Raw genomic sequence first — 27,095 nt, 5'->3', positions numbered from 1 at the left:
TCGCACCGTGCCCTGTTGCCCTGAGCCGCAGTGCCCGCAGGAGCAGCGCCGTGACTCACCGCACCCCGCGGGCACCGACTGCCGCAGGCCGCTGCTGACTCAGGCAGATGCTGCTGCGCGGGCGGCTGTGTTCCCGGGGCCTCTGCGTATGATTCACACGCAGCACGCTGCCAAAACCAAAAGAACAGATCAACACGAGCAGACAGCAAATACTAAGTCTGCTCTTTGACTCTTACATGCTAACAACCTCCAGTGTAATTCTGAGTATAACTGGCCTTTCCGCCTCAGTAAGCGTGTTACAAATTTACCATCTTCGATGTTTTGGCCATGTAAGCACCCCAGGGAAACATAAGAGGCGCCTGACACTGAAGGCAGTGTTTTCCATCAGCTGTTCCCTCCCAGCAGGCTGCGGTGGGGGTCCTGACATCAAAGGGTCACTTTACAGCCAAAGAACACCTTCACAGTTCATGCAATCCAGCATTCCTTTGGACCCCTCAAAAAGCAAGCCAATGCATTTCTTAGAAAGGGGGAAAGGAAAATGTGTGACAAAGCACTTTAGAGCAGTGCCGAGTGTACGGCAGGACTCAGTTCCAGCGCTAACAGCAAGCCACAGACAGGCCTGGCCAATAGTCCTGCCTGTTTTCTACACGGCAGGATGCGGTCCTACAATAAAGAGCTGCATCGACTCCATTAACAGTGCTGGAAACACGTCATGAAATATGTATTAATTTCCAGAGCTTGTTACAGTCCCCCAGATACCTGCTACAGGCTTTACACACTACTTGCAGCATTTTCCAAGAGAATACAGTTGTCCAGAGAAAGCAGCAACTCCTAATGAGTATTTTCTTTCTTAAAGAACAGATCTGTACCTAAGTCAAGTCTTGTTATTCTTCTGATGTTCTTAGATATGATTTTGTCCCTTCCTACACATAAAGCAGAGCCAGACTAGAAGAATCAATGCTGCTGACTGCAATTTAAAGGTTTAATTAGGAAGAAGTTTCATTTTCCATTCTCACTAATATAAATTGCCTTCTCCCCAGTACAACCACCGTAAGTATAGCAGTAAATAACTGTCCAGAAAAACAGAATTTGAGACTGGTATGAATATGCCAATGCAATAATTAAAACATGCATGCATTTTATAAGGCTACAATTTGAGATCTGTACCATAATGTATGAATATAAATTTGTAACTCATTTTTCTCACAAAAGGTTACCATTAGAGGATGATGCAACCTGCCTGACCTATATAGATAGATCTTTGGTACTCCATGGCTTGATAAATAGAAAAATATCCACATGTTTACACCTGTCTGTATACCTACCTGTATCTCTTATAACTGTTCCCCTCACTCATCCTTCATACACTGGAAATGGAGTAAGTTACTATGCTTTTTTGGCACTTAGCTTACCGAGTCTTTTCTTGCCTCCTTCTGCTTTTACAATGATTAGTATAAAATTAAGACTACCTGTATATACTATATTGACAATTTACCATGCTTTTGGTGTGAAAAACACAGAGAAACAGTCAATACATATGAAAAATATCTCCCAAATAAATCTGTTAACTATGTAATACATTTCCCAGAGCAGCTTATACTTAGTGAGTAACGTACTGCTCTGCCCTCCCTCTGTCAACTGGAGATGAACAAGAGGCTTAAATACAAAGTGCAGCACCACACAGCAGTGACAGGCTGTACGGTAACACACAGACCCCTAGATATGGCAGTGATGCTCCTCTCAGAGCAGCAACTCATTCCTGTTAGGCAGCACAGTACTTTGGGGATTGCATCAACAAGCCCAGGTGCTGTTCTGTGGCACATCAGCTCCACTCTGGGACACCCGAGAGCATGGCAGCACAGGCAAGGCCATGGCTCACAGCAGCGTGTCCTGCCAGGCGCTCTGTGCCCAGGATTGGGCCCAGCGAGGGGAGCTGTGCATGCAGCCACAGCCCCTTAACTTGCTGCAGCCTGCATGGCAGTGCTCTCAGCTGGACACATGGGCACAGCTAGCATCCTGGCCCCGAGATGGCACCCTGTCAGGTGACCAGCTATGCAGGCTGTCACACTGAAACACTGTCTTTGTCTTAGTGATGTGCCTGTGAGCAGCTGCATGCTGTGCATCCTGTGAACTCGTTAAACTCACTGTGCACAATATAAGCATGCAGCATTCAGCTCTAAAAGAGGAACCATGGAGCGGAACTGAGTGCGTGAAAAATCCTGTCCTCAGAAGATACTAAGGATTACTTGGAGGAGCTGGTCATTGCAAACACTGCTGTACTGCACAGAAATGTCAGGCTCCAGTGCCACTGCTCTCAGGCTAATTCCCAAGCAAAGCAATAAGCTACAGGCAGGCACCCTGTGTCTGAGGCAAGTTACCAGCACCACAACATGGCCCCTCGCAGCACAAGAGGGGAAGGAGGATCAGGTCACTGAGTGAATGCCAAATGGCTCTCAGGAACTGTAAGGGAATGAGAGGAGGAACAAATGGTTCTCTGACATGTTGCGTCTACATTTGTAATGTCTGCTTTTTTCTTTTTTTTTTTTTTTGTCTAGACTACTATGGTTTCAAGTTTCCTTGCAAAAGTAAGGTTAGTGAGGCTGAATTCTTAACAGACATGAAACCAGAGTTCCCATAAGGGGAATGCTCTGAGAAGGGAGATGTGAAGCTAATGAGCAGCCCTTAAGGTACTGGAGGTGTCAAGAAGCACTGGTTTTAAGACCTGATCTCAAAGATCGTGTTCCACATGCTGCCCTGGCATGCCATACTGCAGGCACGGGGTTCAAAAGGGATGTCTGCAGGACCTCCTATCTGCTACAGCCACAGGAAGAAAGCCATAGCTAAATGGCATCTTTGAATGTCCTCAGAAATCTGCTTAGCCCCTTCCATAACAACATAACAGGCTGTGCAGCCACTGCTCTGTCCCTACAGGTTTAGGACATCCTGGAAGTGAAAAGCTTTCTCTGTCTTACACAAAAACTATCTATAATCTGTCCGAGATGACCTCCCTCCAGTCATCAGTCTTGTGAAACATGAGGCAAAGAGAGGAAAAAGAGAATGCAGAAGAATGCTGTATCCCTTCAGCATCATGTTTGGCTGAAGTGACATTCACAAAAAAGGGATCAGCAATCCCCCAAACCTAGGCATTGTGAAGAACTTGTGGAACACTGCTGCTCTGACCACCACCCAGTTCCTCCATCCTGGCCATGCAGAAGCAGCGGAGGTGTCACAGTGTCCTGCTTTCAGTTTTCCTTCCAAGAGCTCCGATGAAAGCTGTGCATGTAGAGTCCCTCACTTGGAATTCTAAGCACACAACCACACATCCTCCTTCAGATAGCCAGTGCTTGACTCAACATCCCTAGGATCAGTGCAAGGGACCCTCCTCATCCTTTCCTCCAAAAATAACAGCATGAAAACATTGCCATGATGGAGAAAAAGGAAAAAATCCTCTGAATTCTATTCTCTTCTGATCAGCAGTTTTCCACGGCAGCAATAATTTTCCTTTCAAAGGTAAAATGAGGACAACAGCTACCACCAACAGCACTTAACTCAGTAGGTTGTAGCTACGTGCTGCAGTGACAGCACAGAATCATTCAATCCACCTTCAGCCTCTCTTTGCTGATGTGAGAACAAAGACTCCCTCTTCCAACACCAGAGCGCTTCTGCATCAGCTCTCTGAATGTGGAGGATGACCTTATATCCTGGCAGTCATTTGTTTCAGAAAGCTGTGCTTCAGCATATACCTCATCCTGGCTACGGGTAGGAAAAGAAAGCGTGCAGCGCCTGCTAGAGACTGAGCCTTGTGTGGTAACAGATTCTATCTAGGCAAACAAAAGCTGATGGTGAAATGATAAAGAAATAATCAAAGCAACCAGAAAAGGAGGTAACCAACACAACTATGCTCGATGCTTGCATTCCATCCCCAGTACCCATCACACCTAAGTTTTTTACTTCTTTGCTGAATTGCCAGTTTCCTCTTTCCTGCCAGCAATCTCTATCCCAAAGCCTGCCCCTCAGCCAGCTCAAGACATGCTGATATTGCTTGCAGTTTTATCAAACAGCACCAGAGAACTAACCCCGGCACCAGTCATACCTCAGAACCAAACACAAGCAGTTCAAGCAGACACCCCTACCTGTTACTGACAGCATCTCCTTTCAGAATGAGATACAACCTCATGTCAAGACAAGCAGCACATCCTGAAGTCAAGGCAGAAGTGACTGCATCCTCCCTTCCCAGCTTGGCAGCAATCCCAATAGCAGTTACAGATTAACAGAGTCAAAATTTCTGGCTGACTGCTGAAATCTTATCAAAATGGGAAACTGACCAAGATAAGGAGGAAAAAAATCTTTCCTATTCCCATGCCTGGGGATCCTACGTAGTGACAAATCATCTCATGTCTTGCCACAAAACTGCTCAAGACAATGATTTCTCAGTAACAGAATTATGGTTCCAAACTTCGTGGTTGCAAGCTGAGCCTAACACTATTGCCAGGCTGCAAATCACTGCTTGTGTGAGCCTAGAGAAATGACTCAGGTCTGTACAGTGCCCCGTTAATCTCAGAGCAGAGCACTACCCAGTCCACGTTCACGCAGTGAAAGTCTGGCATTTCTCCACGTACAGCAGAAAGATGGATTTTCTTACTAAGGAACTTGATCATTTCATTGCAGTGTGGAACTATGTTATTCCCCCCACTCCACAACAGCTCCCACTTGTAAGCTAGTCCCTCAGAGGGTGGCTAACCTGTAAGCAATAAAATATAGCGAACATAACGCACATTTTGTCTGCAAGGCAGGAGAGGCAGAAATATGTGCTGGAGAACTCATCAAAGCCACTAAGGAAGAGGAGGAACGGGCAAAGATTCCATGAAGGTGGATCCAAGCTACAGGCAGTGACACCCAACGTGCTGAAGACAGGAACTGCGCACGACAGATGACTTGGAAGAGCGCAATGATAAAGCCAGTAGTCAAGAATTACAACTGTTGAAAACATACAGGATTGAAAATCATCTTACATATGGATTTCCTTCTCTTTCTTATCTCTTCTACTCTGATGAGAAGACTATCTGAAGACATTACAGCCTTAAAAACACAACAGTATCAATTAGCCCTACTAATTACAATTAATTTGTGGGTAGTTCATACATTCTCATAGCTGGTTTTGAAATGGAAGAATAAGCATTGGTTTCTGATAAATCAAATGGCTGTCGCCTGCATATTTGATTATCAATATTTTTTGGCTACTCACAGCTTTTTATCATGGTTGAAAATAGAATTTCATGTGAGAAGCAATTATCTGCTTTGGCCTAATGATGTCTTTTCCATAAGAAATTTGATGTAAACAGTTACTGGCTTTTCTCCTCTTACTTTTTAAAGTCAAAATGTTATTGCTAGCCGGCATAACAACAGTATTCAGAATTTCATGTGTTTTATAAATCTTGCAATGACTTTCCTGTTATCTCCCATCTTCACCTCTCCCTTATGAAAATAAATGGGTCTTTTAGTTCATGCCAAAGAATCTCAAAAGGCAACTAGCATCCACTGCTAATTAACAGATCTGTACTTTCTTTAAATAATTACTAAAAACAAAACAAAACAGAGATCAGTGCCACATCATAAATACATTACCTAAAGGATATGTTAAAGTGTCATGGATATATAAAAGGAAACTTGAATCCTATAAAAATTGGCAGAAGGGGAAAAAAGCCACTCCGACTCTTCTGTCATTCCGAACTTGCTTAAAGCAACATAAACAAAGGCCCTGAGGAGGGGTTATACCAAACGCTAAAGGATATGACAGAGCCTGTAATCCCTTCCAGTCCTACCAATTTTCTTTGTAGCTAAGGGCAGACAGACACAGGACCAGTGAAATGACATCCAGCAGAGTTAACCTTCTCTGTCTGGGCATTTGTAACAGTCGTCCTTCTTGCTTTCACTTCTATTTTGTGCATGCATTCATCAAGTTTAAAGGGGTGACATCGGTCACTTTGCCACTTCAAAAGCAAGCTTGTTTTAGATATTCAGAGGAGGGTTTAAAAACCCAGTAAAAGGTATAGTGGTTTTTCTAATAAATAATCTAATACACAATGGTACATGTGCCAATAATGTTATTTGTATTGAAGGAACTCCAAGTACGTCTATCGTTAAAAATTGTGCAATTGCAGCGGCCAAAGATGTCGAAATCAACATTCTACAGCAGTGGCAGTAATTTCACAGTCATGTGCCAAAATATGATTAATTGCAGTTCACTGGGTATTTTGACAGTAACAAAGGAAAATAGCTCATTGTAGAATAACCGTGTGATCAATTAGGAATGCCATCAAGCACTGCTGTAAGCATAATCCTCTACTATTATAAATACCACAGTGCTTATATACCCAGAACAATTGCCAAGATGGAGCATATATACAAAACAGACAGAAGATTAGAACTGTTAATAAGAGAGCACTTGGAAAAATGTTTTCTTCCCTATGAAAAGTTCAGCTGAGATGATGCACGTCTGAAGGAAGTGAATCGCTGCAGACAGCTGATCTGCATTTCTACCTGACCACATTTGGAAGGGGATGAAAAAAGGCAAAGAAAAATTCACAGCAGGTTTTCTCCATACTGCACGTACCGGTCAGACGTATAACAACCAGATGCAATGCTTTTGCTGCCAAACCAAGTCAAGCACTGCTCTGCCAGAGCTGCACCAGCCCTGCCCCATCACACACCGCCGCTGCCTGCAGCCCGCCCCACCAGCACACTTGGCTGCATCCAGCTGAGCTCCATGCAATTCTTCGTAGGTGATGCCCCACAAGTTACTGTTTGCTACAAATTCTGATGCAATATCTACTCCCGCTTTTTCCACAGGATGGAAGCTAGTATCTTACCAGGAAGTAGACAAATACCAATTAAGTTCTCAGTACTTAATAAATAAACACACAGAGTGACTCCACTTAAATGTTAGGTTATTTCCATTACAGTAAGGTTCCAAAAGATCTCCCTGACAATGCTGTTTCCCTACAAACTGCAGTGAAATGCCCCAAATATTATTAATTCTCCGTTTACAAATTAATTGCACCATGAGTTGAGGGGGCTGGAAATAGATGATCTTTGAGGTCCTTTCCAATATAAGTCATTATACGACTCCATGAGTCTTAAAAGATGACTGCACTCAAATACCTGCCAGCCCTGCTTGCCAATAAAGGTTCATCAGCCAATGCTTTAACGGCTCTCAGATTTAAAAAATGCTTCTTATTCAGTAATAATTAGGCCTGTCCTAAGAAGTCTGCAGGACACGTTCTGAAAGCTGAAGGCACTGCCCACTCTTCAGAACTAAAACTGTTAGCATCATGTCTCAGGACTTAGTTAAGGATCTCATTCTGCCAAATTTGCAGCAGCTGTTTATGGGGGGGATACTGAGACCTCTTGTACACAATCCATTACTAAAAAGGTTCCTAAAAGGGAATGTATTTTCGTGTGTCTTCAAGCTATTCCTCCAGTAGGCTACAAAGATATACCCCAAAATTTTATAGTTCTTTTGATATCTTGGTGTGAAATGAAAGTCTGCATTAAAAGTAATAAAAAAAATGTTTTATGAATCATTACTTCAAGCACTGTAAGTAATAAAAGTACTGCAATTTAGAATAGTGAGAGTACTGTAAAACAAACTACCCCTGGACAAACAGAAAAGCCAACACACTTTAGCTTGGTAACAGAGCCACGCTAGACAGTTGATTAGAGTAAAGTCATTTAGGCTAGAGAGACCACTAAGGTGACCTAGTTGAACCATCAACTCATGTCTCCGACTGCTCTAGGCGACATCACTCAGTGTGACATCCATCCTCTCTGATCACCTCCAGGGATGGTGACTCCACCACCTCCCTGAGCTATTCCAGGTGAATGTACCAAACTGCATGCAAATGTTGTTCTCCAAAAACAGATACACTCTTAAATGCAAAATGAATGCAAAAAAAAAATCTATACAGCACAATTAATGGATTTTGGTTGTATTCATATGAAGGTATAGCTTTGTTGTTATACTTTCAAAGTAACTAAATTCATCAACCAACTATTATAAGCACTGTATGGCTGATTTCAGGATTCAGCTAAGTGTTTCAAAGGGATCTGTTCAGCCAGTCCTACAACGCAATATTTTACTCTTACTGTGATGTACTGGAACAATCTATAGCAATGCAGTATATGCATTAAAATCCCTATGAAACCCTTCAATGAAATACGAAAATTTTTCAAAAATATCCAGAACTAAAGCCATGAACAGAAATACAATCATGCATCGTTTATTAAAAGAAATGAGGTACTTACCCAGTTAGTTAGTCTCAGAACTGATGAGAAATTTCAAACTGAAATACTCAAAGATTTCCTCAGAATGATGCATTACACATAAGAACAGTTCATTTTTTCTTGAACAGTTCTGTTCAAAAATTGAATGTTGAGAGATTTCATGTAAATTTCTGATAATTGTTTAGCTAATGGACCAAGCCCTTTTCATAAAGCAATAAAAACGGAATACAAAGGCAGCCAATAAAAGATCAAAAAGCTTAATAAAATACTTCTTTCTGCCCATGACTGGTGTAGACCCTATGACAGTCAGTAGAAAAAAATAAACGCTATATCTTTATTTATGTTAATAATTCACCCATCTGTAAACAAGAAGTCAGATTTATTCAGGGTCATTTGAGGTCAGCCATGTTTCTTTAGTAAAATATTAATTACCAATAAAGGATACTATTTGCAAACAAAGGTCCATTCCCTAATCAGTGGAATAAAACCACCTGAACTGAGACTGATGAATTATTTTGACTGCTAACAAAGTCAGCCTAATGAACTTTTCTAGAATGGCTTAGAGGTGATTGTCCCTTTTTACTCTGCTCTTGTGAGGCCCCATCTGGAGTACTGTCTCCACGTCTGGAGCCCCCAGTACAAGAAAGACAGCTGGTGGAGAGGGTCCAGAGGAGAGCCACAGAGATGATCAGGGGACCGGAGCACCTCCCATACGAAGACAGGCTGAGGGAGCTGGGCTTGTTCAGCCTGGAGAAAAGAAGGCTGTGGGGTGACCTCATTGCATCCATTCAGTACCTAAAGGGAGCCTAAAACAGGAGGGGAATCAAGGTTGATAACTTCAGGACGAGGGGGAATGGTTTTAAGTCGAGGGAGGGAAGATTTAGGTTGGATGTCAGGGGGAAGTTCTTTACAGAGAGAGTGATGAGGTGCTGGAACAGCTGCCCAGAGAAGCTATGGATGCCCCATCCCTGGAGGTGTTCAAGGCCAGACTGGATGGGGCCCTGGGCAGCCTGGTCTAGTATTAAATGCAGAGGTTAGCTCTGAACTGACAGTTTTAGCATTATGTTGACTTGCTTTCTGGTATAAAAAATGTTGCTTCCATTTAACAGTGTTTTACACTTGCAGTGCGTGCTAAAAAAATTAAGATAAATTATCTTAAAGAATTACCACTAGCCACTGCCGAAGAAACTGCTATGCTTCACTTCAAGAAAGAATGGTTTCACAAAAAAATATCCACACATTGGTGTATGCTTTTCCCACTCACATGCACATTCCATGCAGCAGAAAGCAGTGCTGCACAACCACGCATATAACAAAGTAGTTGCTTATCAATACCTAATGACTTTTTAAAATGGCTTCAGCGTTGTTCATCATTTGCTTCAGACAGACATCTGTCCTGCAAGACGCACGCTGCAAACAATAAATGCAAACGTCTCCAGTTGAAGCTTTGGTTTTTCTCTTAAAAAGTCACTGGAAGTTCATTTTGGCACATCCAGCCCTTAACTCCACTTCCTGATGCAGCCCAGGGCCAGGAGGATGTCACCGGGAGGGCAGGAGAAGGGAAGCAGTGAAACAACAGGCTCCCACAGCCCTACCGCCCCAGCACGCTCAGAGGGGACGCACCCCGAACCCCTGACAGGTGCCTGCCAAAAATGAAGTAACCGCAGACTGTGCACTGACGATACGAAATACAGATTGTGTCCCAATGAGCATCCCATGCAGGCTGAGTACCTGGAGCAGGCAGGCAGCTCCTCAACTACTTCCCCATGCTCCTCGCTTTCCACAAGCTAATATAAATTAAAAATCCCAGATGAACATTGTCAAGTCACAGCTGGAACATCCTAGGCAGCACTGGAAGCTGCTGTGGAGACTTTGTCTTTTTGTGGCTCACAAGAACCTGTTATACGATGAAGAAAAAAGATTTAAACGCATTGTGGAGAAGTCATTTATAGTGTTTTAGCATCTATGACAAAGAAGAAAGGCAGTCTTTTGCTACAAGCGCTCAAATTAGTCTGCTTTAGTGCAGCTGAAAGCCTGCAACAGCTGCCAGCAAAATAACTTTCTGTTAATGATAGCTAACTACTGAGCTCTCTTCCTTTAAAAAGCTTTTTTTTCAAATGCTGAGCACTAAGAGCACAGAACGGCACACTGAAATAAAAATATAATAAACCACAAATGATAAATTACATTCAGGTACAGATGCATAACAGTAATAAATGACAGATTTGTTCACAAGCACTTAATCACTTACATGGTATGTTTTTATATAATGTGGTAGGAGCAAGAGTGTGTGCACACAGCCCAAGAGACAGATTACTGATCTTCTGAAATTTGCAGGGAGATAGGGGGCAAGCAGAAGAATGGAAAAGGGGAGGTAATAGCACTGTCCCCTCCAACTGCAGTGAGAGATTGGCTGGACTTGTTGTGAAAGCACATCTGTAACTGATGGAGCTAGAAGTCTGGTAGCCTTTTTGTTGGTTTGACCCTTGTATGGAACAGAAGCACTTTAAAAATTACTGCCATTACACTACTGAACTCCAACTCTGAGCTGCAAAGTGAGATTTTTTTTCCCAGTCTCTGCCAAAAAAACACAAAGATGACAGCATTTTCCTACCAACAGCATTCCAGCAACGCAGGTAACATACTGGCACCATGATCCATGATTTGAAGCACTATCATTTTCTTCAGCTCAATTTGCTCGTTACCCCTAACACTAACATTGTGTTCCACACCATCAGGACTCAAAGGACTGAAGTCTTCCAAAGCCTGCGTTATCGATTCTTTTCCTGTACCAATACCAATTTGTTTTTAAATAATAATAATAATAAATATTTATTTATTTATTTTAAGATCTCTCAACTTGGCTCTTGCATCTCAAAATTGTCCATAGAAAAGATTACCTTAGAGGAAATGGCTGCCTTGATGCTGTAGTAGGGCACCAGGCCGTATGTATCCAAACATAATGTACAAGAGATGGAAATGATTTTTCAGAAAATGCTTTGCATTGTGGCTGCGTTCTCCATGCTGCTCTATGTTGAAGGTATGCATTAAGACAGCACATCATGGGTTTCACAACAGCACCCAGCATAAGCTGCTGGAATTCTGGGAAAAGAGGAAAAGAAACTCATAAAACTCTAATTATGCCTTCAGTAAGTCATCTTACTCAAGTCAGCATGAAGAGAGCAGTGCTTCAGTACTGCACAGCTGACATGTCATTAATGCACAGAAGCAGCAGTGGAGATTTTAGCAGTGGGTGGCTTTCAAAATTAGTTGCCAAGTGGATTTGACAGGTGTAAAACCCAGCTGCTCTTCCTTGCTATCACAAGAAAAACACCGAGCTGTTGCTTGTAGATGGAAGTTTTCTGGCACAGCTCTGCTCATCCTGGGCAGCCACCACTCGGACAAGTACTGTGCTGACATCCTTCTCTCACTATACAGCTTCTCAACAGTTACGGGTCAATAGATGCTAGCATTATTTTTATACATAACTGTGTGTGTATTTGTATACATACATAAGTACATCTAAAACCCATACTTCTATATTACTAGTTATATAAACAGCAACAAACAAGCTATGAGTGAGCAGAGTGATAGAGATGTACAAAAGGCACTGTAAACATTCAATTTTTCCTCCAAATCACAGAATTGTAGGAGTTGGAAAGGGCCTCAGGAGATTATCTACTCCAACCTCACAAAACCCACACTTCAGAAGCTGACTTTCCAAAACACTGCTGAAACAGCCAACGGGATCCACTTGCCTATTATCCTCTCACCACCACATCTCTAAAGTGGAGCTGATTCTTCTAGCTCAAGGCAGTTGTAACGGATCCAGAGAGCTACAAAGCTATTCATTTTCTTCAGCACTAATGGAAAACCAATATGCACGCAGATATCCTGCACCAAGCTCCGTGCAATTGCTGCCTGAACTGTCCAGCTTGATGATGGAATCTCACAAAACTTGATTTGTATCTTCTGTAGAAATACATACAAATTACCATCAGCATTTCACTGCTGCCTTTTGAACAGGTGCAAGTGACAGAGGTATGGTCAACTGGGAGTGCCGCTTAATGCTACAGCTGAAGGATGCTAAGCAGAACGCTGCTATTTATTTTGAGTAATCCTTGGAGAGCAAGAGGAAATACTTAACCAGCACAAAGCAGCCTGAAGCACAGAAACTTCCAGGATGCTGTGACACAGTAAAGAGGCTTTCTCTAGAGGATCTGCCCAAATGGCAGCTCTCAGGCCTGTATGATCGAAATGACTTGCGGTGCTGTTACCTCAGCTAGCTTCTAAAACCAAACACCCGATTTTATTTGGAATTCTGGCACTTCTGCAAATGAATTTAACATTCAAAACAATTCTCTGTACACAATTCAATTGCAAAATGCAGACTACCTATTTAACATATGGAAGTATGCTTTACAAAGCTAAATCCTCTCAAAAACTGATCTCCATTACTTAGAATCTCAAAATTAACATGAATAAAGAAAAACAAACAAACAAAAAGTACAAACTTGCCATTGGCAATACCTTAAGACAACATCTTTGGAACAAGGAATAGTATGCAGTAGGGCGAAATGAACAAGAAGTACAAGGGCCGCAGACAAACCTTCCCCTGCAGCATGTTTTTCCACTCTATCACTCGCTCCCACAGTGGGAGGCTGCAGGACAACACCCGTATTTCACAAGGAGGCGTCTGGGGATACAGATCTCAGTCTACAGCTGTTCATCTGGGGCACGTCCTGGGAAGGTAATGGCCTCTGCTTTGCAGCCTGCATGGGGAGCAAGAGCTACCAGTAAGCAGCAGTTTAAAAAATCCAGTGCCAAAGTACACAGGCGGGATGTGGTACTGCTCGAGACATTTATGTTCTGTGGGAATATTACAGTAATGTACTCTCCAACAAAATAATCTGAACCATCTCCAAGTGCTGTTTCTGTGCATTCTGTGCATTACTGTCTTTCACAATGCAGCAAAAATCATCACTGCTGCTGTGCTGAGTCAGTTACTTAAACTTTCTCTTCCTCAAGCTCAAAAGTGTCTTAAATATCTCCTATGAAGCTGACAATTTCCAAGCACGTCCTCCTCTGCTGCATGCACCCCATCAGGCCCCCAGACTAGCAGGTATACAAGCACCAGATTTTGGGCGCAGACAATGGAGACGCTGAAAAACTCCATGAGTAGTTTTGATCGGTTTTCTTGGGAACAACAGCACTTCTTCCCCCCAAATTTGAAGAAAACTCCAATCCTTCATGAATTCCTACGCCTCTGGAGAACAAGACTTCTCTCTGCCTTATTTTCCATATACGCAGCAACCTCCTTTGTGAACTTCTTTCTCACCACAGAGTATTTTCAATGCCTGACAATGACTTAACTGCGGTATCTACCATCCTCTGTTTGCCTTGTTCAGAGGCAGAAGGGGCTGTCGTGAAATGTGTTAAAACTCAGGGGCAAGTAGGTGGCATCTGCAGGAACTCCCTACCTTGAAGGAGGCCAGTCTGATTCAAGGGACCACCATGTAAAGACTAACTTGTTAAAAACTAAAATTAGGCCATCAAGACAAGAAAGAAAACAAATTCTTGAGTGACTGAAAAGGCCGTAGTGCATCGCAGTGTAAAAAAGAACTAACAAGGGACCTGTTCTACTTTCCATCGTAATACCAAAAATAAAGAATTATATTTGTCTCCAGAATATCCGGACGCTCTGTGGAAAGTGGCTGTTCAGACTGCACTTTTTCCTCTAGAGTGGTGACACAAATGCCATTAATCTGGCACTATATAAGCATCTGCTTCATAATCCAACACAGTCAAGCCAGCTGAAGCAGACTGCACTCAAGTGGATGGATTCTGCAACGGGCAGCTGAGGCAGGGAGGGGGGAAGGCTGCATGAGTCCATCCTCCACATGACCACAAACACTCCTACTCCTCAGTTTTACCACCAAGTAATGCAGCACACAGTCAGCACATGAATGCACAGGTTCTCTACACCACCAGAACAGATGCATAGTCTACCACTTGACAAATCTCATTCTTCTGTAAGGCAACCTCCTCATCAGCACGAGGCTCAGACTGACAGCCTAGAACCCGCAGGTGCCACTGGCACTGTCTACTGTAAAGCAACTGCAGATTCTCACAGTGCAGAAGAGTTACTGAGCGCATGTGAAGACCCAGTCTTTGTTCCTGGCTTTGTTATAAGCCTGGCTGGGGCCCTGTATTCTCGCAGAGCTCTGGACAGTGTCCCAGGAAAGACTGTTCTCAAGCCACTGGTTTAGCAATGACTTCACTTGTTCCAAGAAAAAGTCAGGCAAACAGACATATGTTTTTTTTTTAGTGGGCTGGGGAATTGAGTTGCTCCTGCAGCCATCCTCCTCCAGGCAGTGAGCATATTCTGGATCTCCTCATTAAGCAGATTTTGCTTATATTAAAATTCAAATACACTCTTCAGAAACGTAGCACTGGAGTAGAACCAGTTCTTGCCGTATGCCAGTCTTGAAACTGGCAGTGATACGGTTACTGCAGGGTTTTACATTAGCTGAGATCATAGGGCAAATATCTTGGTTTGACAAGGTAAGCACTGTAAAGCTAGTGAAGCACAGCCTCCACATTCAAACCATTAGAGAATTAGTACGGATTCTTCTGATTTATTATACATGAATTTATACTGAATTCAAAAGCAAACTCTGGAGACATCACTGTTTTATTTATAGATGTAAGAATAGGCACCACGCACTTGACAAAATACCCAGGAGAGCACACAAAACCCTTAACCAGTCACCTCTGCCCATCTGCAACCTTCCCGGGTACCCAGCTCTGCTCCTCCAGCTGAACGAACCATTCCCCTACTTTTCATCACATTTGATTCAGTCAAATAATTCCCTCTTCTGGCTTCTACCCCGCAGGAGACTGCCAGTTTCTTCCAAAAGGAAAACTGCCAAAATAAAGAATAGTTTTCCTTCCCCATTTCTACAATACTCTTTTCATTTCCGTTTGCATGTGCAGAAGTTTCTCAAGTGTTCTCCCATTCAAGGCATTTGCTTTCCCTTATCTCCAGTTACAATCCTTCTCTATCCACTCCTGGCTCCTTTTCCTCAACGTACGAACTTGCCTTGCCATAATCTATCTATCTTAAACTCATTTAATCTTAATTGGTTTTTCAATTATCCTTCTTCCCCTATTTTCTTTCTAAGATGATGGGAAAATCTCTTAAAATGGGTGTCTAAAATTTCTTTTATTTCCATCCTCAATGATAAACTTTAATTTCATCATGTTATTGACATTTCCATCACTTTTCCATAGCAAAGCTTTCTCTTCCTTAAAAACATAAAGTTGATGCTATTAAAGAAACCCCACAATTTAGTTTTCCACCTTGGTGTGCTCTTTTAGTCTATCACCTTTAACTTTCTTCCACATCATTTTACCATTCTCTGAGAGAGTCTCTAGTGGATTCTGTCCTCAGTTCACTCTTTTTGTCTCTCTACACTTTATTTTTAGGCATTTTTATGTTCAGTTAGAGGGAGAATAATTAAATTCAAATTGACAGCTCACAGAAGCATCTCATTTTGTCCATATGAGTATCTTGGCTCCCCACTGTCACCCTGCCCACACACTCACATCCACCTCCCTTGCTGGCTGCTAAGACGATACCATCACAGCCTTAAGCCTCCAGACTTAACTGTACAATAGGCGTGACAGTATCTCTGATCTGAAACATCCTAATACCCAGACTATTTCTAAATCAGGGAGAATTATTTATTCCCCCTTAAATACAACTATTATTTTCCACCCACAGCTAAAAAAAATTATCCCTCATCTCAATTTCTTCAAAGTTGTTTTCAGATAAATTCAAAAGCAATTTTACCTGTTTCCCAGGTACTGGTAATTCCTCTAGTCCAACACCTTCAGCCTGTCACTCTGTTTTCGTATTTTCTATTTGTAGCCCCCTGGCTTACCAAACTAAGTTGATGCCTTCAGTTACAACACTTTATACAAGCTACTTTTATTATCATTCACTGTAGAGATGCATACTAATTTCCACTACCCACTTGTTGTATTTTCAAAATCTGTAATTCTTTTTCACACTACTCCATCAGCTGAGAAGGCTTCTTCTGCACTGACATCTGTAAAACATCTCCAGTAGTTACTTGCAAACACTCTTCCCTAATACCTAGGCTACATTTATGCTTGACATCACTTGTCATTGTTTTCTCCTTACCTGCACTGACTTTGACTTGTTATACTGCCTGTAAGCTCTCTTGAGATAGGGATAGTCCTTTCTTCTGTGCTTATACAGCACCCAGCACAGCTGAGCACTCTTGAACTCAGAAATGCTATGGTTAATGCAGCCTGCATTCTTGTAAAGCTATTTATGGGGCAGTGCCATCACAGCTTCTCTTGTTGTGGTCTAGAGGCAGCTCCCAGCTACAGCAGCCAGCCAGGCGGCCCAGGGCTTCTCTTCTGCTATGTCCAGGAAAACCACCTCACAAGAAGGAAAAGCATCTGAACACAGCATGGATGGGCATTACACCTCCCTTATTTTGCAGCAGGTTTTCACAGATAGACAGCCATCAGCAGCAGCCATCCCAATACAATGAAGCATGCTGCCACTAAGGTTCCAGGCTCATTTGCTGAAAATTCACCAGGAGCAAATGAGGTAGGATCAGACAGGATAATCTAATGGTAAAAAACACTGAATTCCGGGGAGAACTGATCACTGCCTCTGTTACAGAGGTTTTAAACAAGGAGAAAGAGGCAGTAGTTCTGCTTTCCTCACTCTCTTAGCACCTGGCCTAGGAGCATACAACCTTAGAACACAGCTGGACAAGGTCAGCAAAGCTAACAAGCGCACCACAGGCATTCAAATTAGCACATGTGGTGACCAAGTTGAACTCCAGCAATTTCACATGTGAAGTGGAGATGGCAGCGCATCTCATAATTGAATAATAAAAGAAATTGGTAATTGTGAAGCATGCAGCGATGATTCCCTACAGAAAAGCCCACAGAAATTACAGACTTTGCATTCTAATCAAGTTTGAATAGCACCCAGTAAATACAGAGTATGTTGATCAAAGAAGAGAAAAACAAAAGGTGATTAGCATCTAAATAAACAAGCAGTTTCCATTCATTATGTTTAGTAAGTCCAAGATCCTGTAGCATGTACTACGTGAACATACTTAAATATTGCTTTGCTACATATACATTAGGTACCTAGAAGAAATTGTACCGGAAACTCTTATTTTGGTAGTTAATAAGAAGACAAGACAGTACGTAAATAATTTTTCAATATACTTGCATCGCATTTGAGACTTTTATTTAGCAACTATGGCAAAACAACTCTTCTAAACCACATTAGCAACACGGACTTAACACGAAAGTGCAGATATTCCCTTCAGTGTTGTGCAACCAACATTTCTACCACCTTTTCCATTGCTTCCCTATTTTTGAGAAGGCTTGTTCTAACTTAAAAATGCCTTTTCACAGATGTCACACTCTACATCAGTGTTCAGACGGGCTGGAAATAAAGAACATACTTAGGATAGCAATTTGAGCACTCTCCATGTTCACCAAGTCCTGGTGGGCTCAGTGCAGCTTTTGATAAGGAGCAGAACTTTGGGGAGGCTCCACGGAAGGCTCTAATCTGAGTTAATATTCTGTATCACTGCTTCCCCCTAAAGAAGAGTTTTCTGGAACAGAAATGGATGACTAGAGAGTTTGACACAGAAAACAACTGTTAGAACATTTGCAAGCCGGCCAAGCACAAATGCTGAGAACTTGTCATCTTACCATCTGGAAACTGTCCCCTAACAAGCTACTGAGCCCTGTGTTGGGCTATGTGATTTGAATTTCATTTACTTATTTTTTAATGTAAAAGCAGCAAATTGACCTTGTACAGACCTTCCTTCCCAGACCCATCAGCTACCTCAGGAATTTAAACATTAAAGCAAGAATTTAAAAAACAATTGATAAAACAGGGGTGAAAGAAGTTTCTGCCTTTAGCTGGATCAGATGAAGTTTGATTAAGACTGTAGTGAGAAGAAGGTGCAACTGATGTTCACACATCAGTAAAGACATGCTTTTATCTTGGTGACAGGATCACCAACTAAACTAGAAAACCTTCTAGAAAGACACCTCTTTGAAGTCCAAGAAGAATCTCCATACCCTAGAGGGTGAGACTAAAAGCATTTAAAATAACCAAGTATACATATACTGCATTCCAAATTGCTAACAGATTTTAAAATACTCATCTCAATCAGGGAGACATGGGTGCTATCAAAGAGCAAGTGACATTACAACTCTGTAAAACTAAAAATTCTCTCTCAAGGGTATACTAAGATGAAACTGAAAATTTGTTTGTACGGGGAAGTATCTCAGAGAGCCTACGTGTCCAAAATTTTATCATGTTTTACACATTTACACAATCATTCAAGGTAAGTCAAGAAGGAATAGTAAGCAGAGGCAAGTCCCATTCCAAACCACATCTTCCCATAGCAAAGCCAGGATTGAAGTTGCAGATACTGAGCTTCATGTTATTAAACATATCTAAAATGTCCCCTTCCTCACCATTTTGAGAAATATGGTAGAGCTCCCTTTTCACCTGACAATCCCAGAGAAATCTGCCACAACTTTCTATAAATGAACAACACCAATCTTTCCTAAAGCCTCAGAGCTATTTGGGTCTTCTCATGAGGATGGCGAGGCACTGGTGGTGCCCATAGGTGCGGAGGATGCCCCATCCCTGGAGACGTTCATGGTGAGGCTGGATCAGACCCTGGGCAGCCTGGTCCAGGTGTGGTGTCCCTGGTCTTTGTGGAGGAGTTGGACGAAGTGACCTTTAAAGGTCCTTTCCAACTCTAAGGATTCTACAATTCTGATTTTTACAGTACTACAAGTGATACTGGGGAAAAAAATGGGGAGGGGCAGGTACATGTTTATTCCTTATAGGATTATCTCATCAGACTTTTGGTATTTATCAGACCTACCTAAAGATGCATCAACAACACAGCATTCAAACAATTCTCTGCAACTCTATGCTTGGGCATCAATCCAGAAAGGAAGCATCACAACTATCACCTCATGAGCCAAGACAGCAATCGTCACTTTATTGATATTTCTTCACTTTTCTCATCTTTCTGACCTTTGATCCAAATATTAGATGTGCTCAACTCCCATAAAGAAGGTGTTACAAAGTTACAGGCTTCTTTTTCATCTTAGTTTCAATCCTCCACAGAGCAGAAGAGGTGTTGCTATTACGTTAATATTTTTTAGATGCTCTGACCATGTAAAGAGCCATTAGTTCTACTCTGTGACTCAGACTAGTTTTGCAGTGCTTTAAGCCGATTTAGAAATGAGTCTGAGCGACTTACCACATCACACTCAGCCTCTCATTACAAACATGGTTTATTTGTATTTTCTTGTCCTTTTCTTACCCTCCTCCCTTTCCACACTCACCACATTCCACAACCACCACCACCAAAGTAAACTAGCTGGTTTCCTAAGGAGCATAGCATTAGAGACATTAAAATAGTTAAATAAACGAGACTGCTGAAGCATCTTACCAATGCAGGCCATTGAATTTGTTTGATCTTTGATCCCTGAGTCTGGCTTGGGTCCTTTCTTTTCGCCCAGACCAGCTGGTACTCCACCAAGAAGGTTGCAAAATCTTCATAAACTTTAACCCATTCTCGCTTTTCCCATTCAAGGTCATCAAATTCCACATATACCTGGAGAAATTTAAAAACAGGAAAAGATACACATTATTACTTGTACACAGCATGAGAGAATCTACATGCACTTTTGAAAGCACGTGTTTTAAAATTTCACGTGAGAGCTTATTTAGTATTATCCCTTTTACTGTTATGGTATTGAAATGACAATTCAATCAGTTCTGCGCCACAGAAGAAATGTTTTTTTCAGCAGAGCACGTGTGCTGAAGACAGAAAGAGTTCATCTGACAAAACATAGCTGTTAATGTTGGGTGCCTTACCCTGTGATTGAGAAGTGTGACACTAAATACTTACTAATATATTTCAATAAGCTTTGAGGATGATTCCTATTATCTGTTCAAATATTTATCATAATTAAATTCATACAAACTAATCAACCAACCAAAAAAAAAAACCCACACTGCTTCAAGGATTAAATTAAAAAAAAAAAAAAAAAAAAAAAAAGCAGTCAGTTGGAAGAGAACCAGAAAGAACACCATAAGCCCTCTGTGCTCCGTGCACCTCCAATACACAGTTCTGAACTGCCAGCTCCACCTGCAGAAGCCACTTGGCACCTTGCCGTTGGTACCCTTACGGGATCCCAATCCTTCTGGCTTAATAAATAAATAAAACATTCACAACACCACACTTCTCATTTCCAGCTAAATCACCTTGGAGCCAGTTTGCATCTGTATGATTTTGTGTCATTGCTGCCCTACATGTTACAGGGCTCTCCCCAGTGCACAGCTGGAGAACAACCAGAACCCCCCTCAGCTGCGCTTACCAAGCTGACCATGCCAAGTCATTTGTCTCCTCTGGTAAAGAGAGGAGGGAACATGCAGCCAAAAAGTTATACAGATATTATCCACATTAGAAAACAAGAACTTCATAAATGCGTTACATTACAAGATCGCTTTTTTTTTTCTTTTCCACTTTTATAATGCATTTTACAACACTGCAAAGAAGAAACACCTCTTCCTATAAAACACATCACTGCTTGTCTCAGCCTGGCATAGGACAGGGCAAGATGATTTGCTCTCCTGAATTTCAGCTCTCACACCCATGGCAACTTCTGAAACTGGAGATTCTTCCTCCATCTCCTTCTGAGAACTTACATTGCTGTCACTGAAAAAATCTTGTCTAGCTTCAGTTAATTTTAGGCCTGCAACATGCTTCCTTGTCTAGACTGCCTGTCTCACACTTGTGAAACGCGTGCTACACAGCACTCCTGCTCATCTCATCCCTCTCCCTTTGGTGTATACAACTTAAATTTACACCGAGCCCATACCAAAATTCATCTTCCCAGTTTTCCCCCCTCACAGATTTTTATTTTTATTTTTTTTTTAAACCCACATGACTTCCACCCTGTTCCTATACTCTCCCTATTCCTCTGCAAGCATGAGTCTGATGATAATAATAACCCACTGCAGCTACTCTCCTCTGTGGCAGCCCACAGTCACGTCTCCACTTAAAATCTGCACGGCAACACAGACGACAGAGATGGTTCTGCTCCTCCCGCACTGCCACTTTCGCTCACTCCACAGCTCCCCTCCTGCAGCAGCATTTATATCAGCTCTACTTGAATAGTTAGTTCATACAGAAAGGACCCTCTTGCCTCAGCTGTTCATTATTAAACTGCCACCTGTTATTCTAGCAAGTGAGTGGAAAGCAATGGCAAAGCCTCAAACTAAAAACTGTCAACAGCCACCTTTCATTAAAGGGCAAAATTCTATGAAAAAGACTTAAAGAAATGAAGCTATGGAATGTGTAACAAAGCTAGGGAAAAGTAATTTGACAACCAAAACAGATTTAACAATAAATACAGTACAGCATTAAAGCAGAAGAATGTCATATCCCAAATCATCTCAGCAACACCTGGTATTTGCACCTTCACTGAACCCTTCTAAAGGGAAAGTTATGTTTAAATGTTGTCATTTGCTCCGTTGTGAAGACACCTGTCAGTGACAGCATAGTCAAAATCGTTCTCCGAAGTTCTCTTGCTCCCCTTGCCTCCTGCTGCTCATCACACTCAGTGATCCTGGGCAGCCTGTGATGAGGCGGGGGGCCAAGCACAGGGCTGAGCACCGCTGAGAGTTTAAAAACAGGAGGCAATGGGAATCAAGTGAGCAAATGTTTTTGAAAAACACAGATAAGCCTAAACTGGATCCAGCAGTTGAGAAACAGTCACACTACAACATGCTGTGCCTTCTGGACCCCTGCCAGAACTGGTGGATAACTGCAATGCAATCTAGTGTTTTGTGTGCAAGATCTGCACCCCAAACAAACCGAAATCCAGTGCAATGGTGGTGGGAATTACTGTGAGCTGCCTGCGGGCCTCCTGGCACCGAGCAGCCCGGTCTGCAAAGGAGCAGCTCAGGGGAAGCGGGGCAGGGAGCACGGCACAGCGCCAGCTGCACTGCCCGGGGCGCCGCATCCCTCCCGCCCACAGCCCCAAGGGGAGCCACACTGCCAGCCTCACCGCGCTCCTGTCTTGGTGCCAAGTCTATTAGCTACCCCCTGCTTTCCAGAGTTCATTTCTGAAAGGCAGCAGCAGCACAGGGAAAACGTGGAGCACAACCTTTCACCCATTCTTTGTTAGCAAATACGTGCTCAAAACAGGAAAACGTGTTACACATTTTTGCGAGGCAAGAGTAAAGGCTCTGAAGCAAACAGGGCTTCCCACTCCCTGGACACCGCACTGCTGCAAGGAGAAGAGCAGCACGAGAGTATGAAAGGGAGTAAAGGGAATAAAAAGGGGAGAGAAAAACAAAAGCGATCCAGCAGCCTGTGCCAGAAAGCAAAACGTGAAGCCAACCCGAGCCCCGCCAAGGAGCAGAGAGCCTGAAAACACTCCATCTTCTTGCTTCGCTGGTGGAACTGTGCACTGCAAAAGCTCCTCCAACATCTGCCTCCTTAAGAGAGTATGTTGATTTTGAGATTTTTCAGCCAAATCGTGCTTCCTTGCCTCGTCAGCTATACAGCAGTTTGTTTTGCCAGAGCCACTCAAGACCTCTCACCACGTAAACACTTGTGCAGAAAGGGAGAATTCCCTCCGGAATGATATTATAGTTATAATTGGCATTAATGTGCTAATTTTGTAACTCACTATTTTCCAACAGGAAGCAGCATAAGCCCATAGCGTGTTTTTCCAAGTAAAGCAAGACAACAAATTAACGTTCAGCAGAGTCAGCCAAACAATTGCAACAAAATATTGCCATTCCAAAGCCAGAACACAACAACCATGGTGAAATTTTCAACATGCAGCACCACAAATAGTGACTTGTCCAGTCTCTATTGCTCCAAATAAATATGCCTGACCACACAAACCCTGCAGCCCTCTGAACAGTCACGAAAGCAGAGCTACATAGAGCTGGGCAGCACAACCCTGTGCCACCCACACACCCAACACTAGGGATGCAGTCACTCTGCCTACATGCTGCCACTGCTTGCCTGGATCTGAGGACAAGTGTTGGTGGCTACTAAGCTTCTATCCCTGTGTGCTAAAATGACTCACTTTAGCTGATGGGTACTTAAGAAATACAGGTCATTTCTTTCCTAAGTGATGGCAGATGTACCAGTCACTATGCAGTCCAGTGCTATACCAAAGCCTGCACTACAAATCATGATGTGCTCATGTGTTCCCTGTTTCTCACCTAAGGACTTCTACTGAAATATTTATGTCTAGTGTAATCAAATGCCTCTTATAATATGCATTTAATAAGGCAAAAAGAACACTTAATTTGTACCATGTTGAATATTATTTCATCAACACAAAGTGGACTACTGGCTTCAACGTGATTCCCAAGGCCCATTAAGTTTTATCCTTAATGCTTCTGAATTAAAACAAAGAACATTACACTATATACAGCTGTACTGTAAGCTGTATAAAAAGTAAGGGTTGAGAACTCAAAACTCAGGTGCTGCTAAAAGTTATTTTGAAATATAGAATTCTTAGATACATAGCCTGAAAGATCACAGAACAGCTAGGGTTGGAGATGACTTTGCACACCACCCAGCTCCAACTCCCTGCCATGGCTGGTTGCTGCCCACAGCCCATCCCATCCAACCTGGCCTTCAAGGCCTCCAGGGATGGGGCACCACAGCTTCTCTGGGCAGCCTGTGCCAGTGCCTCACCATCCTCCGAGGAATGTGTTTTCCCCCCAGCATCTAATCCAAATTTCTCCCTCTTACAGCTTCAAGCCATTCCCCCTTGTCCTATGCTTAAAAATCCTGGCATGTAATCCAGACAGCTAGTTGCCAGACAGCCTTGCTCTTCAGCCCCTCAAACACAAAAATGCAGGCCTTGATACAATTTAGCAGAGATTTACTTCAAAACCTACTATGTTTACAATAACCACATTTCAATGACAATAAATAAAATCTCTTACAAGAAATTTTTAACATAGTACCACCCAAAGGAAAAGCAAATTTCCGTTGGATGCCTCCAATTAGCACACAGCAATGTAGAGAATGAGAAAACAAACAGTAAGATGTAGAACAAGATGCCCACGTTGGCAAATGAAAATGCAAGCCCATAACAGCACTTCCCTCCCCACATCCTTCAGCATCAGATGTAAGCTGCAGGCTTCAACTGTTCGTATCTGCAATGGGATGTTTGGCACCGGCTCGCTTCTGGCCCAGCGAGGAGGCTGCTGGAGTTCCCGTTGCACACCCAGCCCCAGAGGGAGGCCCAGAGCCCCAGCCAAGGCACCATGGAGCCAGGCATCCCAAGGTGAGCAGCGAGCACAGCCCTGTGGGCAGAGAGGGAGAGAACGACAGCCAGAGTCAAGAGCTCCAGACGGCCTCGGTGCTCTGCTGGGCCGCAGCAGTCTTTTTTAGCATTCTGTGGAGCTGCAAATTAAGCTAGGCTCTGAGAAACTTCTCCATTTACATTCTGAAACAGACGCCATTGCCAAATACCTAGCTGGTATAAACTAAAGCTACTTGAACGTACACAGGGAACAGAGCCAGGAAGAGTGTTTTTATAAAACTTAATCTTCCCATCCTGTTCCCAATATCCCTGCCTTCTCAGGTTTTTACAGATTGTTTCTTTGATGGAAATGGCATTACCCAGCAGCCAAGCCTTTCTAAATATATCTTTAACTAATCAAATGCAATCAAAGCACAATTTACTATAAAGCAAAACAGCTTAACGCAGTAAAATTATTACTGTGTCATACAAGTGCTACCCATTTCCGCATGGAAAAGCAATGAAATAGCAACAGAAGATAGCAGAAGGGTTTTTTCTCTTTAATAAGGAGCTTGCAATATGGTTATATACTTTCAAAATGTTCCCCATCCTTCCCATTCCCATTTCAATTTTCATAGTCACTCCACATTACAAAAGTCTTAGTATCATCACACTCCTTTGCTTCATACATAAAAGTGCTATACGGCTGCATTTTACAAACCATACGAGTAAAACAGTAGAGAAAAAAAGATGGGTATTTCAGAATATATTGGCATCAGCCCACATAGCCTAAGGAAAAGCTAAACAAATGTTGGAATAACAGCAACGGATTGGTTTCAAACTACCAAATCCTTCACTATTGTGAGTTTTCTTGCCTCTATGCGTTCTTACAAACAGTTACGATTTTATATTTTTCCACCAATCTGGAAAATACTCTTTCTTAAACACAATTTCTTCATTTGCATTTGCAGACCAGAAAGTATTTACTTTCAACATACAAAGCCGATGAATCTAAGGATTTTAGAACACTTTCTCTTAAATGTAATGAGGGCATCCTGCAACTCATTTGCTTTTTGAGACAAAGATGGCATCTTCTGATTTGTGCTATGAAAGCAAAAGGGATAGCTCTTCAAAGTCCCCTTCAACGTAGCCCACCACCACGAAGCATAATACTAATTATTCTAAATACATTAATTCCTTCTTTACTGAAAGGAACATAGTATAGGCACATTACATCCTAGAGGCAGCCCTCAGTTACAACCCAGAAAGCTGAAATGCACAAAGAACGAACCATATCTGTAGAGCATCAAGCCTTTGATGTTTCAGAGCTCCTGGAAATCAATGTATGTGATCCCACCACGTCTCAGTAATGGCAATTAAGCCATAGTTTGCCTGCCACACAGTGACTTCCAGCTCCTCCTGCTTGTTGCCACTGATAGAGATGCACTTCAGCTCAGCCACTCGTCCCACCAATCCCAGCATTGCTTCCCATGGTTCATCTCCAGTGAGCCTCGTTTTATTCCCTTCCCCCTTCATTCCTACTTTAAAGCTTTCTCAATGAGCCCTGCCAGCCGCTGGACAAGGATCCCTTTCCCCCGTTGAGACAGGCGAGACCCATCCACAGCCATCAGGCCAGGTGCTGGGTACACTGCCCCATGGTTGAAAAAGCCAAAATTCCTGTGACAGCACCAGCCTCTCAGCCACGTATTTATCTGATGGGTTCTCTAATCCTCTCAGCATCCCTGTCTGTCACTGGAAGGATGGAGGTGAACGCTACCTGTACTCCTGCTCCACCCACTCCCTGCCGCAACTCCCTGAAGTCCCTTCCGATAGCCCCGAGGCTTCTCTCAGTGACTTCATTGCTGCCAGCATGAACCATCAGTGAAGGGTAATAATCACAGATCAGGGACTTACAGTAATCATAGACTTCCACTGCCGAGACAGCTCAATACGCTTCATACACTGATGAACAAGGAAGACAACTCTAATCTCTTGTACAGTCCTCTAAATATACCAGAGATGCACGCCTGCTGAAAGACATTTAAATATATGCCATATGCAGGAGGAAACAGGAACAGATGGAGCAAAGAATACGTGCTTCAGTAAACGTGAATTTTCGAGGTAGCTCTCTTCTATCTTAAAGCATCAAAACAGTTATTTAAATAAAAACATGTATTTCAAACGAATAGTAGTCTCACGATGCAACATGGATAAACAATAAGCATAGAAATGAACAATGTATATAATTTAGGCTTAATTTTGAAATCCTAATTTTGCATTCTCTGCAATGCATACCTGAACACAAGTAACTTTAGGAGAAAAGATGCAGATAAAAATGGCTGCAGAAGTGAAGAAAACTGCCAGTATATTGCAGTTAGGTGCTGCTGCCTGTAGCTTGGATTGCTAAGCAACCAGCACACTGCGTA

General features: G+C 42.6%; 1 protein-coding gene across 1 annotated transcript in view; it reads right to left on the bottom strand.

Annotated features, from left to right (window-relative positions):
• JMJD1C (jumonji domain containing 1C) overlaps positions 1-27,095 on the bottom strand; it is a 146,246-nt gene that overhangs the window by 80,578 nt on the left and 38,573 nt on the right. Inside the window, exon 2 of the mRNA XM_052676596.1 lies at positions 19,833-19,997. The gene's annotated coding sequence lies outside the window, so the exon portion shown is untranslated. The remainder of the gene's footprint in view (positions 1-19,832; positions 19,998-27,095) is intronic.

Source organism: Tympanuchus pallidicinctus, unplaced genomic scaffold (assembly GCF_026119805.1).
Source record: "Tympanuchus pallidicinctus isolate F22 unplaced genomic scaffold, pur_lepc_1.0 scaffold16, whole genome shotgun sequence".
Lineage (NCBI taxonomy): Eukaryota > Metazoa > Chordata > Aves > Galliformes > Phasianidae > Tympanuchus > Tympanuchus pallidicinctus.
The sequence above is the reverse complement of the archived record's forward strand: the minus strand, read 5'-3'. Positions and strand labels throughout refer to the sequence as shown.